The sequence below is a fragment of the Notothenia coriiceps genome, unplaced genomic scaffold, assembly GCF_000735185.1.
Source record: "Notothenia coriiceps isolate Sejong01 unplaced genomic scaffold, NC01 NC01_scaffold00037244, whole genome shotgun sequence".
Taxonomy (NCBI): domain Eukaryota; kingdom Metazoa; phylum Chordata; class Actinopteri; order Perciformes; family Nototheniidae; genus Notothenia; species Notothenia coriiceps.
Window position 1 is genome coordinate 11,256,581 of NW_011369945.1, and position 12,142 is coordinate 11,268,722.

Here is a 12,142-nt window from a genome sequence, read left to right on the forward strand (position 1 = left end):
CCGTGACAACAGAGATCAACAACCTATAGCAGGGCCTATGCACAGAATGCAGCTATTCAATACTCTTTCTAGTGTAAGAATATGAGCATGTCTACTCAGGGGAGAGGCGGAGGCGATTCACAATCAGGCCAGCTGTAGAGAAGACCCTCTCAGCTGGAATTTGGGCATAAAGATGAGGCTTGAGTCTGCGTGATCTGCGTGTAGGGAGGGGCAGCAGCCATAGCATTAGCTAGAACTAGCTAGATCTGATGGATTTGGACATAAACGCGAGTGAAGTATAACCGGACGCGAGAGAGAGAGAGGTCAGCACCTGCAGCTCTGCCCGCTGTGAGGGACCGGTGAGCGGAGCAAAACACACCTTTAGACCTGAGACACTTAGCTATGGCACTGTCGTATACATTAAATTATTCCATTTGATAATATGTAATCAACTTAAGCCCCCATCCAAAAAAACAAAACAAACTCATTCTCATACCAGAATAATTTTGAATATTGGATTAATTGTTCCCATCCCTAATGTATACACATATTTCTATATATTTTTATTATTTTGGACGGTGAGAAAACGTAATATCCGTCTCCATGTTGATACAACACACACAGAAATTGATGATAAAGTTGACTTTGACTAATGTAGGTAAATTGCAGCTGAATTTGTAAATAAGTTTACTAACACATTTTCTATTTGAATGCCACTGTTTGTCTGTGTGGGAACAGGCTGTAACAAACAATGGACTCCCTGTGGTGGAAAAACGTCTTGAGCAGCACGGCTCGTTTAAATTCCCACAGAGTTTTGGTATGTGTTGTGTAGGAAGACACAGGTCAGACGTTGCAATCGCTTGTTTACCAACTGCACGCTTCAGTGCCTCACAAAAAGTCTACAGGTGTAGTTGAAATAATGGCTCACTGTCACTCAAAAAACACCCGTGGGAGAAGCACTAGTTTCCTGTCTGTCAAATAACTGATTCCTAAAATACTGATGCTGGGCCCAAATACATTTCTATGGGTTTCTGTTTCTGATTATCCTGGTCATGTGATGTCTAATATTTTTAAAACAGGGCAGAGAATTTATATTTTATCCCGAGAAACGTTCGAATATATAAAAAATGCAAAAGCCAAAATACATTTCTGATCTCCTGCTAAATTATGAACCATCCAGAATTCTCAGGTCTTCTGGTCTGCTTTCTGTCTCCAGTCAGAACTAAAACATGGAGAAGTTCAGTTATTATGCCCCAAATATCTGGAACAAACTACGACCAACCTGCAACTCTGACTACTTTTAAATCCAGACTGAAGACTTTTCTTTTTGCCGCTGCTTTTAATTGAACTATTCACATCCCACACTGCACTGTAACTTTCATTCATGACTCTTATACCCGTTTTATTCTACATTTTATAATGTGTTTCCGCGGCGCTTTTTCTTAATGCTTTTCATTTCTTTAAAGCACTTTGAATTGCCTTGCGTTGAAAGGTGATATATAAATAAACTTGCCTTTGCTATTATCAGGGTATATGCAGGAGTCCTGAAGTCAAATGTAAAACCTTTTAAGACCTCATCTCCACTTTGAGTTTTAACCGGTTACCTTGGCGACACACTTTACCTCACATTGACTATATACAGTATTGATTGTCCTTCCTCCTTATCTTCCAACCATTTGGACGCAGACTTGCATTTCCCCATAACGATGTTGTTTAACAACCGGCGTAAACTGACCTCCTCTTTGGACAATTTATATACTTATTGAAAACAAGCAACAAAATGTAACACCTTGGAAAATGCCGTTTAATACTTTTTAATAGCCTTCATTTTTGCTAAAATTGATTTATCAACTTTTAATACTTTTTAAGACCCCGCGGACACCCTGATAATGATTTCTAACAGCTCGAGAACCTACCGAAGATTTCAACTGGCTTTATTTTCTGGAATTTTGACAGGGAGCTTTTTTTTTACAATGAATAATGGGTTGTCGTTGCAAGGCCAAAGCACAGCAACTTTCCTGCACCTTCACCACGACTTAAGTCTCTTTAGGGGCAATGTTAGGTCCTGAGGGAGAGCCATTACAGGACAAGGTGATTTATTCTAAGCTGACAAACCCAACAAAGCTGGAGGTACAAAACCCCCATAGGACCAGAAGGAGCAATGAGCCAAATCAATAGAAAGAAATGGAAATCTCTTGTATTGCTGCCTCTGTGATATCGTTAGGCCGACATCTCTTCAGTCGTCGTTTACTGTAAATTACATTCAATTCATTTCAAACTGTTGTATTTCAGATGGAAAATTCAATTCTTCCCAATTCATTGTTTTAAAGCGCCACAACTCTATGCTAAGATCCACTATCGTTAAATTAAGAATGAAACGAGATGAATACATTTAAATCTTTCTGTACGATAACCGCTATTTGACTGTAAGGGAGCCAGGAAGGGACAATTTAGTGACTTTGCTTTGATAAATAACACAGTCACATTTTATTTACCACTTCTATGGATGTGTCTTCAATATTTTAGTTAAATTCCTGGTGACCAAGTGAACCTAAAAGTACATGAAATAAAAAATAAAATACATTTGTCAAATCAAGCTATTTCTGTGCTTAACGTTAAAGTAATTGAACGTTTTTTAAGATTTCACCAACGTTTTTTCAAGGGAAAGCAATTGTAGACGCTCAAATGGAAGAAAATATGTTTCGTATTCCTTACCAGATAGATGTGCCTACTGGTAGAAATGCTAATATTTTAGAATATTCAAAGCTCCAAAAGGAGGAAAGAGGATGTGGTAGTGACAGACAGAGCTGGGGAAAAATGAAATTCTTCCCATTTGAAACCACAAAGTATTCACAGAAGATTTTCAATCACGGAGCAGAGTCCCATTTGATGGCTCGCTTGTTGACGTAAAATCATTTAAATGCTGATGGAAAAAAATCCAATCGGGGTTTAATTTAAAATCGGGTCTTCAAGTCTAGCACACGAAAGACCAAATTAAACTTTCCCTTCTGTCGCTGTCAGAACTTTTTCAACAAATCTTACATTTTCTCCTTCCTAACTACCTCCACCTGCAAGCATTTCTGATCCCGACACAGCCAAATCATCTTTTAAATCCAGCTAGCAGTCGTGTCTCCCATCTCAAAACTACCCATCCTACATTAAAGAACACACTGTACAGTTGAGGTAGAAACACCACAGGGATCCGCTGGACTTCACTTACATGACGTTATCTCAGCTACCAAATGACACAGTATAAAAAGCACCATGTCTCTCCACCTGGTGCCATGTCTACGGTAACAAAAAAGCCATGACAGGAAGTTCTATTAAAAGTCAGCTGCACTTTGTCTCCCTTCCCGAATGCAGACGTCCCGCTGCTTGATGGAAGTGCATGTGGCGATAATGATGCTGTGAGAACGAATATGTACTGTGATAGAGAACATAAAGGGAACAGGCTGAACAGTAAGAGAAACTTACAGGTTGAGAATGTGCCCTGCTGACGATATTACACTATGGTGAGTCACTTCAGAACAGAAAGGGACAATGTGAAGCTGTGGATGTATAATGTTAGCTCTCTTTAAAGAGTCCTCTCCTGCTGATGTTCAGGTGTATATCAGTATGTAGTGTCTCTACTTTAAAGAGTCCTCTCCTGCTGATGTTCAGGTGTATATCAGTATGTAGTGTCTCTACTTTAAAGAGTCCTCTCCTGCTGATGTTCAGGTGTATATCAGTATGTAGTGTCTCTACTTTAAAGAGTCCTCTCCTGCTGATGTTCAGGTGTATATCAGTATGTAGTGTCTCTACTTTAAAGAGTCCTCTCCTGCTGATGTTCAGGTGTATACTCAGTATGTAGTGTCTCTACTTTAAAGAGTCCTCTCCTGCTGATGTTCAGGTGTATATCAGTATGTAGTGTCTCTACTTTAAAGAGTCCTCTCCTGCTGATGTTCAGGTGTATATCAGTATGTAGTGTCTCTACTTTAAAGAGTCCTCTCCTGCTGATGTTCAGGTGTATATCAGTACTGTATGTAATGTCTCTACTTTAAAGAGTCCTCTCTAATTCCACAAGATTAACAATAAAACATTGTGTAACTGAGACGTCTGGAAAAGCCTGATCAACCCAGACATCTGGAAGTCTTTTGACCTGCAAATTATCAAATAAACGATCAGCCGAATGAATTTAGGAGGCAGAAATCTAATTTCCTGGCTGGATAATTATTAAATCAGCTGGTTTAATTGAAACTTATGAACCCTGGCTGATGTATCACGGTCATTTTATATTACGCGAGACAGAGAAAATCTCTTTAAAATCCAGGGATCTTTCCACCTGTTAGCCACCTATTGACTACATGTCTCCTTTTTCTTTATCTCTAGTCTCCTCAGTCCTTCATCCTCTGTCTATTTGTCCTGCTATCTGTCTGTTTGGCTCTCACACTGCCAATCCCCAGTGAGCATGAATAAATAAGAGTGTTTGGTCTGAAACATCCAAAGCCATCCGTCAGACACTAAGCAGTGACTCTGGGGCTAAACACCACTTCCTGTCTGGCTGTCATGCATTCGCTCACTTCCTGTTGGATCGTCTGCTTTTATTCAACTCACGCAAGTGACATTTTGTTAACCCGCAGTCATGTGCAGAAAACACGCAACATTCAAACACGCATTGCCGTCACGTTCTCTTTCTTTCAGAGCGCCGGCCTTGGGTGTCTTTGTGTTACTCCAGCAGCCATAAATAATAGAGACTATTTCAGATATCAGCAGCCTTCACCACAGAGGCAAGAGAGGATGATACATTTATCATAATGTCTCTTTACTATGGAACTGGCTTCAGTGCAATCCTGCCTGCTGTTATCGTAGAGGAAGTGGAATCTGATGGTTTCTCGTGTGACACAAACATTACTCTACCACGTTTTTAATTCAAGTAATTCCTCTTTAATGTGTTCTCACATACAACTTAAAGCCAGAGTAGGAACTTCTGCACATCCTTGCCTCTACGATCAGAAAACAAACACTGTTTTTCTCCTAAATTGTAAATGGACTGTACTTATATAGCGCTTCATCCAGTCTTTAAGACCCCTCAAAGCACTTTACATACTGCATGTCATTCACCCATTCATACAGAGCAGTGTACCTTACTCTAGGACCTAACATTCACACACCGTTGGCTATCGGGAGCAACTCAGGGTTAAGTATCTTGCCCAAGGATACATCGACATGTTGACTGCATGGGCTGGGATCGAACCCACAACCTTCTGGTTGAAAGACGACCACAGTCGCCCTGAACGATGCCAATCCTTCGGCCAACGTGTCGAAAACAACGACTCTGATTTTACAGGTTCAATGGTCAATACTGATACATTGGTTTCTCATGTGACAGAAACATTACTTTACCACGTTTTTAATTCAAGTAATTCCTCTTTAATGTGTTCTCACATACAACTTAAACCCAGAGTATTAATTAGACCCTCCAGAAAAACGCGATTCTGCGATCGCAGAATTTACCGCATAATCAGCAAAATGGCGCAGATTTCTGCGATCGCAGAATCGCGTTTTTCTGGAGGGTCTAATTAATACTCTGGGTTTAAGTTGTATGTGANTTACTTCCTCTCTGTCTGTCTTCTTCTGCTGTTCCCTTTAGTGTTTACCTCATGTCTGTCTTCTTCTGCTGTTCCCTTTAGTGTTTACTTCCAGTCTGTCTTCTTCTGCTGTTTCCTTTAGTGTTTACTTCCTCTCTGTCTGTCTTCTTCTTCTGTTCCTTTTAGTGTTTACTTCCTGTCTGTCTTCTTCTGCTGTTCCCTTTAGTGTTTACTTCCTGTCTGTCTTCTTCTGCTTTTCCATTTAGTGTTTACTTCCTATCCGTCTTCTTCTGCTGTTCCCTTTAGTGTTTACTTCCTCTGTTTTTTTTATTAAACTTGATAAATGATACCACCCCAAAAACTGTTACTTAGCTAAAACTTTTTTTTTAAAAGTTAGTTGAACTTACTATAGAGCTTCTTAGTCGTTATTTAAATCTCTGGAAGCTAAACATTTATTAAATATTTGTTAAATCTAACTTACAGACTTAGACAAACCTTTTTATTTAGTAAAGTTCCTCTTAAAAAATCTCAGCATGATCATTTAAATACATTTTTCAATGCTAATGATCCGTCCTGTATCGTTATCGCAATACTAGACGACAAAATAATCTTAATTTTGTTCCCATCTCGCATCACGGGTCACCTCTGGCTTGTCTGACAAAATGAAGACGGTTCTTCTTTCTCTTTCCCTCTTTTTGCTTTTTGTTTTATTTCCTTTATTTGTTGTCTGTAGCTACAGACAGTAAGGACGAGGAGATCAGAATCCCTAAGAGGCTTTTTGTGGGTACGTACAGATTTGACTGTGTCTGGCATGAAACATCAGCTGTAGTTCATCTCCCTCCATCTGTGTGTCCAACATTATCATGATGAGCATTAGTATGATGAGCTTTCGAATGATGAGCATTAGCATGATGAGCATTAGCATGATGAGCTTTAGAATTATGAGCATTAGCATGATGAGCAGTAGCATGATGAGATTTGGCATGATGAGCTTTAGAATTATGAGCATTAGCATGATGAGCATTCGCATGATGAGCTTTAGAATTATGAGCATTAGCATGATGAGCATTAGCATGATGAGCATTAGCATGATGAGCTTTAGAATGATGAGCATTAGCATGATGAGCATTAGCATGATGAGCTTTAGAATGATGAGCATTAGCATGATGAGCATTAGCATGATGAGCATTAGCATGATGAGCTTTAGCATGATGAGCATTAGCATGATTAGCATGATGAGCATTTAGTATGATGAGCATTAGCATGATGAGCATTAGCATGATGAGCATTAGCATGATGAGCATTAGCATGATGAGCATTAGCATGATGAGCTTTAGCATGATGAGCATTAGCATGATGACTAACTCCATTATTTCACACGCATGTAGTCCTGCTGCTTCATCCATGTTTTCTTTCACAGAGAATATTTACACTCCTTCCTTTTATGCTGCGATGATTTCAATGCAGTTTACATTTCACACCATCAGTGCAAAAGTACAACAGCATTACAGGGCCATTGTGGGAATTAATTTTTTTACAGAGATTATTCGATTTTTGTTTTTTATTTCCAGGAAGAAAAAAAATTGGAAAATGTTGAGAGATTAAGAGACTTCATTTATACATTTAAGAGGAATGTAATTCACTCCCAAAATGTAGTTTTCCCCCTCTATATTTGGCCACTTAGTCTTAGATACATGGTGATACATTTGGTAATATTCAGAGATTAAAACCTAATGCAAAGAGAACAACTATTATTTTTATTTGTACAATTTAGTGAACATTTTTTTCCCATCTTTTTGTTAATTTTTCATATATAAGTCAATTAAATCTTAGATAAATGGTTAACAATTTGGTAATATTCACAGATAAAAACTTTTAGATGATAAAAGTGGACATTTGAGAGAAAAACGTTCCACATTTTTGATACTTTAATATCAACGTTTTCTTTGTAATATGTATAGTTTTTTTTACCCACAATGGCCATAATATAGCATGGTGTAACATGAAAGATCAACCTTCATGAAGAAAACATGTGTGGACTTCATATTTGCATGTGTTACTTGTGCTTGAATCTATAATTTATATGAAATTCCAGCTAAGGAACAAATCAGAAGCTCATTATTCTGACTGCATGTAGACACATTTCTAGTTCTCATGGATTTAACTTCAACTAACCTGTTTTTGAAGCATTTTAATTACATCTTCTATCGCTATGCTTTTAGTCTTTGCAGTTTGAAATGATGATTGATATCTCTAGAGCAGGGGTGTCAAACTCAAGGCCCGGGGGCCAAATCCGGTCCGCGACTTCATTTAATGCGGCCCCACAAGAGCTCTGAAAGAATATAATACGTTTATTATACGGTTACATGCCGATTTACAGAAGCACATTGCCCATAAACTACATGTCCCACAATGCATCTCAAATGCGATTTTAAAAAAAAATCAGAATTAGACTTTTGTTTTCAGAATTTGACTTTTTTTCAGAATTTGACTTTTCTTTCTTCAAAATGTCACTTTTTTTTACATTTTCATTTTTTTCTCTCCAGGATTTGGCTTTTTAAAAAAAAAAAAAAAAAATAATCATTTTGTGACCTTCCAATGATTTCCCCTAGACTTCTGCTTTCAGACGTATTTAATTATGAAGTTATTACCCTATCCGATAATGATGTAATGTAATACATACGTTTATATTAAATATTTGCATATGTATATATATATATAGTCTTAAAGTTACAACCGGCCCTTTTGAGTGCAACCAAAATGCTGATGTGGCCCGCGATGAAATTGAGTTTGACACCCCTGCCTTAATGGCTGACTTGTGACAGTTCATGTTGTCTTCTAACCAGCTTTTTAAAATGTGAACTACACTAGGTTTCAACACAATGCCCCTTTATGTAATGGGTATGTCAGTAAATCTGGCTGGGTGTATCATGCGGAAACAGCTGCAGTTTAAACAGGAGAGAGGTTGTTTAATCCACCAATAATTTGATTGTTTTGTAAGAATTATTGAGTTAAATGTATTTAATTCCTTGCATTATTCATATATTTGAAGCTTTCGGGGGATACATTTGAAATTATCTGCACTGTTTTACAAATATTAGACATCACATGACCACAATGATCAAAAAAAGAAACACTTAATTGAAAAAAATGTGATGCACGAATGTTGCTAATGGATATATCCCATAATGCGATGCACAAATGTAGGCACAACTGCAAAAACCCTGAAACATAGCATTTTTTTTTGTTTACGTTTAAGTGATGTTGGCTCTCAAAACAATAGTTTAATTGATGCAGGTGTTTGGATAAAACTGGAAATGATGTTGTTTCTTCCCTGACTCTGTAAACAATAAGTATGCACTATGGAAGTAGGACACAGTGTTGGTGAATAAAGGGCTATAGTTCCTGTTATGGACACTAGATGGCAGTATGAAACAGTATTTGTATGATGTGAGGAAGCACAGAGTACACTCAGCAGGTCAAAATGTATTACACACTCTCCTCTTGGGACTCACTAATGCACTCTCGATTTCCTGGTATTGGATTCCTATTGTGTTCCCTTTTGTTGCATAATTTGCAGGAAAGTAGAATTCTGTGACTCACCCTGAGAGGAAAACAGGATATTAACTTTTCTTTAGAGCACAGTTATGTCTGCTTTGCCTGGATGTAGACGCTGGTTTTGCGGCGCCTCTATGAATGATCATTTGATTATTAAACTCTGTCAAGCATCAGTAGATAAACATTACGCCTTATTCTGTGATCTCAGCTCTGCAAGGGCAGCACAATTACTCAAAACTTTATTGAAATGGCAATACAGACAAGTGCATTACTCAAATACACTACATACTGATATACACCTGAACATCAGCAGGAGAGAACTCTTTAAAGTAGAGACACTACATACTGAAATACACCTGAACATCAGCAGGAGAGGACTCTTTAAAGTAGAGACACTACATACTGATATACACCTGAACATCAGCAGGAGAGGACTCTTTAAAGTAGAGACACTACATACTGATATACACCTGAACATCAGCAGGAGAGGACTCTTTAAAGTAGAGACACTACATACTGATATACACCGAACATCAGTAGGAGAGGACTCTTTAAAGTAGAGACACTACATACTGATATACACCTGAACATCAGCAGGAGAGGACTCTTTAAAGTAGAGACACTACATACTGATATACACCTGAACATCAGCAGGAGAGGACTCTTTAAAGTAGAGACACTACATACTGATATACACCTAAACATCAGCAGGAGAGGACTCTTTAAAGTAGAGACACTACATACTGATATACACCTGAACATCAGCAGGAGAGGACTCTTTAAAGTGGAGACACTACATACTGATATACACCTCAACATCAGCAGGAGAGGACTCTTTACAAGACTCATGCCTTTCCTCTCACACTTCTTTCTCTGGAAACCCAGCGAACAGGTATATAGCTTTGCAGACAGCACACTGTTGCCATGGTAACTCGCCACTCTCCCTCTCTCTATCATCCCTGCTGCCAGGAAGAAGAGATGAGGAGAAAGGAGAACATCAAGTCTGTGGAAATGCAGAATGAGAGAATAATGAATGAAGGATGTGAGAACATTTTGTGACGGTGCTCTCTTCCTCCCACTTCCTCATGAATTTCTCGTTACCGCAGTTTTCATGAATGACTGAAACATACAGCCAGTGAAGATGTGAAAGGCTTAGAGACTGACGGGGGTAAATCAATGTGTGTGTTTATTGTTTCCGTGTCTATCTTTCCAACGTTTGCTTCATTTTTAGGGGCATTTATTCCATTAAATGTCTATTTGGTAAGGGCACACACGTTGGTGCCATTATTTTTGGTGTTTTATAAATCCCAGGCATCTTAATCCTTTAAAAATAACTGTTTATTTCTGATCATAATTGTAAAAATGAGCATGATTTAACCCCAGAGAGACAAAATACTATCACCAAGTGTTTATTTTGGAAAAAAAAATGGAGCAATGTGGGGTGAAGTGTCTAAGGGACACGCTGACTATAGTGGGGTTTGAACCTGTGACCCCCTGATCCACACCAACACACTAGTCCACTGCGCCACACGCCGTCATAGTTGTAAACGGAAACACAAGCGTCTCGGGACGTTGCAAGGACAGGCAGGCAAACAAAGCTAGCTAAATATATTTAATCTGTGAAAACAACAGTGAGACAGACAGCTTGTGCTTTTTGCAGAATAATGTAAAATCACACGGGTAAACATTTAGACTTTATCTGGCAATTCCCGGCAAACATCCAGTTTCTATTGACAATCATGCTCCAATTATTACTAATTCACTATCAGTGCATAATGAGGCTTGCAGACTGGCAGGTTAAGAGCTTGCAAAAGTCAAAAGAAAGGGAGAGGCATTTCGTGAATGCACTTCTGAATGCAGACAGCACATTGTGGATTTTAGCAGAAACACAGAAAGCCATTCATGCGCTGTAGCTTCAGGCGAGCTAATCCCCTCAGTTCACCTGAAACGCCTCCGTCCACCAGGAATCTGACATGGGGAGGGACTGCTGCGAATCCTATTGTCTCCACATCGTGTCAAGCATCCATGGCTGGGTAAGCTATTTGAATGCACCGCGAATTTGCTCGAACAAAGAAGGAAAACACTTGTTATTTACCAACATAGTTTCAAAATCACCCTGGATCTCGTATAACATAAAATGACCATGATACATTAGCCATGAGTTTCAATTAAATCAGCTGATTTCATAATTATCCAGCCAGGAGATGCCTCCTAAATTCATTTGGCTTTGTAATGTGCAGGTCAAAAGACTTCCAGATGTCTGGGTTGACCAAAAGGTATTCAACATAGCTTCACAGTAGACGTAGAAGCAGGTGTGTTAGTCATGACGCTCTGAAGGTGGCACACGCACGAGTCCTTGTTTTTCATTGATTTCTCAAATTCATTTTTCCACTGTCACCATAGAGGTCATTTATCACCCTGTAATGACCATGAAGTGTTTGAGGACCCAGGATATAGAAGAGCAAACAATATCCCACATTTCGATTTGTTTGTCTCTTGAACCAGAGTCAACTTTCTTCCCTTCCCCGTTGCTTTTTAACTCTGTTACATGGCTTTCATCTGGGTTTGCAGACCTGTAGATCTTCATGGTTTGGAGCACTTTTAGGACTTTCTAATGGTTGACAGTTCAATCATAGAACGAGCATTTGACAAGGCAATCTCCTTTTCAAGGTCCTCACTTTCTCTGTGTGTCGAGCTTTTGACCTGATCACATCGTCTTCATCATTCATCATCCGTGAACCGCTGTTTTTGCATTTAGAAAGTGAGCTGCCGGCTAAAAGATGGGCTTCATTCAGGAGAAAGACAGTGTTTATTGTCTGATCGTAGAGGCTAGGATGTTCAGATGTTAATTAGACCCTCCAGAAAAACGCGGGCTAAAATCCTTGATTATGCGATTAAACATGCGGGGTTTTTATGTGATTTTATGCGGTGAAATTGCGGGAAGTTGCGAAATATGCTAAATATGCGGGGGAAAAGAATAACAATTTTTTTTAATATTGGGCTGTCTTATTTATTCTCTCTCACACACAACCTGCCAC